This window comes from Carettochelys insculpta, chromosome 7 (assembly GCF_033958435.1).
Source record: "Carettochelys insculpta isolate YL-2023 chromosome 7, ASM3395843v1, whole genome shotgun sequence".
Lineage (NCBI taxonomy): Eukaryota > Metazoa > Chordata > Testudines > Carettochelyidae > Carettochelys > Carettochelys insculpta.
Window position 1 is genome coordinate 2,076,583 of NC_134143.1, and position 6,009 is coordinate 2,082,591.

The 6,009-nt window shown below is 52.7% G+C and overlaps 1 non-coding gene across 1 annotated transcript; it reads right to left on the reverse strand.

The window, feature by feature from the left end:
* Positions 1-304: 304 nt before the first annotated feature.
* Positions 305-378, reverse strand: TRNAT-AGU (transfer RNA threonine (anticodon AGU)). Its single transcript has one exon. It is a non-coding gene; the product is annotated as a tRNA-Thr (tRNA).
* Between the last annotated feature and the right edge of the window lie 5,631 nt (positions 379-6,009).

The following is a 6,009-nucleotide window of genomic DNA, read 5'->3' on the forward strand; positions in this document are numbered from 1 at the left end:
GGGATGTGAGAGGAGAGTAACTCTCCCTCTCCTGCCCTGCCCCACTGCCACCTTTTGTGTGCACAGACAGCCCCAGAGAGGCCCAGGGCTGGGAGGATCAGACTCTGCTCTTGCAGCCAGAGGAGTCACCTTCCCAACACCAGTCCCAGCTCCCTTTGCCTGAGCTCTGCTCTGCGACTGGATGCTTTCCTAATGCCCCTCTCTCATCAGCCTTTACCTTCCCCAGCAATGGCTGGGATTGCCAAGGGAGGGCTCTTCTGTTCCCCAGACACAGGTAGGAAAATGTTGTTGAAGACATTCCCCAAGGCACCACTGGGAGTTGAACCCAGGATCTCCTGTTTACTAGACAGGTGCTTTAGCCACCTAAGCCCTGGTGCCCCCCTTGTTTGAGGTGTGGGTCCTGACAAAGAGGTGCCTGTGTTAGTGTGTGTCTTCAACCAGAAAGCAGCCCTGGAGCCCTTTAAAGGTTATTAACCCAATTTATCAAGTGCTGAGCTTTTGTGGGGCTGAACCACTGTGATGAACTGCCCACAACCAGCCCTTCCCACTCCCCAGCACAGACATTGTGCCTGAGGGAAGCCTCCTCTCTCCCCACCTGCCCCAGTGCAGGATCCCACCAGCAGAGCCTGGAGTCCTGCCCGTCCTCTGCTCCCTAAGCCTGAGTCCCCCCCTCACTTTCACTCTGTGCTCCCCACTCCCTCCTTTCTCCCTGTTCACACCCCAGGGGTGGGGCGAGGAGGGCCCAGCTGTGGGGCACAGTTATCTCCTGTCTCTCACGGAGGGGGGATGGGCTGCGCTGCCCCAGCTGGAGCTCGTCAGGGGGAGTGTTTGATGCAGCGTAACGAGAAGAACATTTTGCCTTTCTGTCTCCTTCTGCCCTTCAGTCCCACTTGTGACCCTCCACACAACCCCTTTGCTCTATTACCAGCCCAGTGCAAATCCCTGTGCCCTGGGGGTGGGGCTGACTTTACAGCTTTCCCTGTGTGAAACCTTTGAGCAGGGCCTGGGGCTGTGACTGGCCAGTTGCAGGTCAGGGTCCGCTGGGGTCGTGGGGCTCCTGCTCGTGTCTGGTGCCCCTCCCCATGTCACGGATGTTTGTGCCGTGTGGGGTGTGTACCTGACCATCCAGTGCCGCGGTCGGGGGTACCCTTGCCTGGGCAAATCCTCCTTGCTGAAGAGCTGCAGGTGCACCATGGGAAGACCCATGTGGGCATCAGTGGGGAGCTACAGACCCCCCCCCCATCTGCCTTGGATGAAGACTGTGAATGCAGGGAGCTGAACTGGGGATCATTGTTGGCCTCTCCAGGGTATGAGTAGGATCCATGGCTCCAAACACCTTCCTGGGTGAGGCTCCTGCTTCTGTCCTGGCCGGGGGCTGGGCATCAGTGGGAAGAGCAGAGACCCCCCCCATTCTGGTGCCGGCCTCACAAGCAGAACTCTGGTTCCTTTTCTGACCCCACGGCTGCTCTGCTCTCCCCTCTGCCCAGGCCTTCCTGCCCTTGCTGGAGCAGGCTGCCCAGGGAAGCCCCCAGAGAGGGCTGCGCTGCAGCAAGGTGGCCGTCGTCAACATGTCCAGCATGGCTGGCTCCATCCAGAATGTCTGTGGCTGTTACATGGTCCAAATCATCTCCTATCGCTGCAGCAAGGTACAGGGCACACCCAGCAGGGCTTGACTGCTGCGTGGGTTTGCTACTTGCACAAAATCCCTGTCCCTCGGTTTATTCCCCTTGTTCCCCATCCGACTGCTGCCACTCCAGCCTCCAGCGCTGTGTTGGGCAGGGCCGGCAGATTTTGTCTGCCTGCAATTCACTTGGGCTTTAGATCAGAGTTCCCATCCAGTGAGGAACTTTCTGTTGTGCCTTTATCCCGCCGGAGAAATCCCCACGCTGAGATGCTGCCCATTGCCTCTGCAGAGCGGAGGATACCAAGGACCCACACCTGACTCCCTGCCAGCCCTGGGCAGGCCCACTTGCCTGGAGCTTTGGTCCAAGCTACCTAAAGGCAGCAGCAGCATAACCAATACCAGGGTAACAAGAAGAAAAAGAGATAACTTTTATTTTGTTCCAACAATATTCGTGCTGCGAGCCTCATGACTAGATGGAAGAGTCACAAAGTAAAACACATGGGAAGTCTCCACCATGGGCCTGGAACTGAGTTACAAGGAGAGGAAAAGACCATTTCTAACAAGTGCCCAGACATCAGATCCCACTTCCCACACCAGCAAACAATAAAGCTGAACGGATCTGTCTGAACTTTCCCCACTCACAGAAGATGGGAGGGGCTGTTCTTGGAGGGAGATATTCTGTGTCTCTCCCTCATGGCTGGGAAGAAGAAACAAGAAAAGACAGAGAACAGAAGAGGGAGGAGCCAAAATTCAACTCTTACCCCCCATTCCTACAGGCCAACCCCACCTGGCTGAGGAGGTTAACCCTTTTACTCCCAGGCTGCTGGCGAACCCTCATGATCATGACGCGCCCCCCAAATCACAGACATTGCTGGAAAGCCTCTGGCCACACTGGCTGTGATTTCTACCTGGAGGTCTGAGATAAGACATAGAAAATAAATACATGCACACATTACGTTCTTAGCAACTCCATGAGAAATAACAAAATGCTCCAAGTACCAACACAGATATAGGGAATGTCCTGTGAACTTGAGTCCAGAAATTCCTTTTTGGAGGGGGTGTCAGCTGCCTTGTTAGAGGCTCCTGAAATGTGCTGCACATCTAAGTCAAAGTCTGGGAGTGCCATACTCCACCGAAGCAGTTTCTTGTTGGTTCTTTTGACTGAATGAAGCCATCGAAGAGCAGAGTGGTCAGTGTGAAGGTGGAAGCGTCGCCCCCACACATATGGTCTTAGCTTCTCCGGAGCACATACAATCGCATAGCACTCTCTCTCTGAGACAGACCAGTGGCTCTCTCTTTCAGACATTTTTTTTGCTGAGAAATACAACAGGGTGAAGTTGTTGATTTGGTCCTTCCGGCATCAGAACTGCTCCTACGCCCCACTCAGAAGCATCTGTGGTGACGAGGAAAGGCTTGTCGTAGTCTGGGGTCCTCAGCATAGGCTCAGTCATAAGAGCCGTCTTGAGCTGGTTAAAAGCTTCCTGGCACTGGTCAGTCCACTTGACCCCATTGGGTGGGTTTTTCTTGGTTAGATCTCTTAGAGGTGCGGCGACCTCACTGTGATGTGGTACCAATTGCCTGTAATACCCGGCCAACCCTAAGAAGGACTGAACCTGTTTTTTTGACTTTGGGACAGGCCAGTTTATTATAGCCTCTATCTTGGCCTGCAGAGGGTTGATAGTGCCTTGACCCACCTGGTGCCCAAGGTAGGTCACCCTGTTCAAGCCAATTTGACATTTTTTTGCCTTAACTGTTATCCCTGCCTCCTTTATGCATTGGAAAACAGCTTGGAGATGTTCTAGGTGCTCTGCCCATGAATCAGAAAATACAGCCACATCGTCGAGATAGCCTTTCCTCTGGCCCTTCTGGAAATTCGATCATCCCCATCTCAAAGGCACAAATTAAGTCCCTTTGAAATCGTTACGGGACGCCCTATGTGAACAATGGCTACCATTACCCCAGTCTCAGACCTAAACTTGACTCACAGCACGCTCCTACAGTATTGCAAGGGGCTGATGCAAGCTGAGTCACCTCCATTCACAGGTACGAGCAGCCTGGCCAAGGAAACCCACCTCTGACACCTGTCACACCCTTGAGCCAGGTGATTGGGTGTACGTGCGACACCACTTTTGAAAGCACACCTTGGAACCCCGCTGGAAGGGTCCAGGCCAGGAACTGCTCATTACCCAGACAGCTGTAAAGCTATCCGGCATGGCAGCATGGATTCACGCTTCACAGTGTCAGAAAGCACCGTCACCAGCGGACCAAGCACCACCTCGAGACCCCGCAGAGCCAATTTTGGCTCCAGAAGAAGACGCAGAGGAACAGCCTGCAATACCTTACAACCTACGCCCCCATAAGGGTTGCCAGAAGCAGACAGTAAGCAGCTAGCAGGACCTGAGAAGAAGCAGTAGCGAGCCTAGCGCCAGCTGCCTGGTGGACATAAAACCGTGACTGCGGTTCCCTCGAGAGAGGTTGTCACAACCAGAAAGGGTCTTGCCTCCAAAATGTGTCCGTGGTGGAGCCTAATCCTCGGCTACAGGTGTCTGGGGAATCTGAAGTGACAATGACAATTCTTTTATTCAGCAGCAAGTGTGGATAGCTCAGACTCTCAAGGTCTCTAATTGTTGGGTCTGCAGCCACATCCCAGCTCACTCACGAGCTAGCATCCCCCTCATGGCAATTCCTCTTAATTCCTCAGACCTAACCGGAGGACCTCATCCACTTGAAAGGACGTGGAAAAGAAATGACACTTGGGGAATGGTGAGAACAAATGCTTCTCAATGGCTAAGTGTGGTGGAGGGAAAGGGCCACTGGGGCTGGGTTTGTAATGGGACAGGGCTGAATTTAGGGGGAAGCAGCTGTCTCCAATAGATTGTGACCCATGGTGTATGGCACAATTCAATTAAGATTGGCGAATGGCGAACCGGGTATGGGGATATGATTTTTTTCTCAACCTGGGATCAAACAGGAAAATCAGTTTCTTGCTCCCCTTACAGCCTCCCTGAGAAAAACAGGACAATCTTTCAATGCCATGTAAATGTTGCCGCTCCCCACAAGGAAGATTATCCAGTGCCCTTTGAGGGATACTACTTGTCTTTTATAGATGCCTATATGTCAGATAGGTGCAGCCAGCCATTCCCGGCTTTAATAGGGCATCATTGGGTGTGTGGGACAAAAGCTTTTTGCACGTTACCAGCTTTCTGGTAGGGTATCTGTTATCCTGCTCAGCTTTTCCCGCAATTCCGTGTGCTTCAATCCCTCCCGCAAAATCACCTCTGTAATTTTAGACAAAAAAGAAGGGAGTTGTCAGATGCCCAATGGTATGTGGATAATATAAGCCCTTTAGCTTGGGAAGAACTGATCCAGCAGTTTTTGAAAGACTTTGGGCTTACCATTAGCCTAAAGAAGACAAACGTACTCGGTCAGGATGTTGCTGAATCCCCATCAATCAGCATTGACAACTATACTTTAGCGGTCGTCCACGAGTTCTTTTACCTCGGGTCTACCATCACTGACACCCTGTCGTTGGACACTGAGCTAAATAGGAGGATCGGAAAAGCGGCCACCACTCTGTCCAGACTCAGCAAGAGAGTGTGGAATAACAACAAGCTGTACACTCACACCAAAATGCAAGTCTACAGAGCCTGCATCCTCAGCACCCTCCTTTATGGCAGCGAGACTTGGACCCTGTATGCCCGCCAGGAAAAGAGGCTGAACGTCTTCCACTTGCGCTGTCTCAGGCACATCCTTGGAATATCACGGAAGGACAGAGTGACCAACACAGCCGTCCTCGAGCAAGCTGGAATCCCAGCCATGCACACCCTCCTCAGGCAGCGTCGGCTCCGCTGGCTTGGCCACGTCCACAGGATGAATGATGGAAGGATTCCAAAAGACATCCTGTATGGTGAGCTAGCCTCTGGCAAAAGACCTCCCGGATGCCCCCAGTTGCACTGCAAAGATGTCTGCAAGAGAGACCTCAGGGAGGTAGACATCGAGCTGGACAACTGGGAAGAACTAGCAGATGACCGCAGCAGATGGAGGCAGGGGTTACACAAGGGCCTTCAGAAGGGTGAGATGAGGATCAGACAGCTAGCAGAGGAGAAGCGAGTGCACAATAATGACTTAACAGACACCCACCACCTCTGCAAGCGGTGCAGCAGGGACTGTCACTCTCATTTGGGTCTTCATAGTCACAGTAGACACTGTAAATGAAGTCCTCAATTGAAACTTTAAAGGGCGCGATCCATCATCTATGCAGACTGAAGGATGCCTACAACTACCAACCAGCCCCCATCTCACCAAGGAGCAAATCATCCCATCTCTAGTTCCAACAGAGGACTTGCTGGGGGAAGAGGAAGTAAGAAGCAAAGCAGTGCTACTTG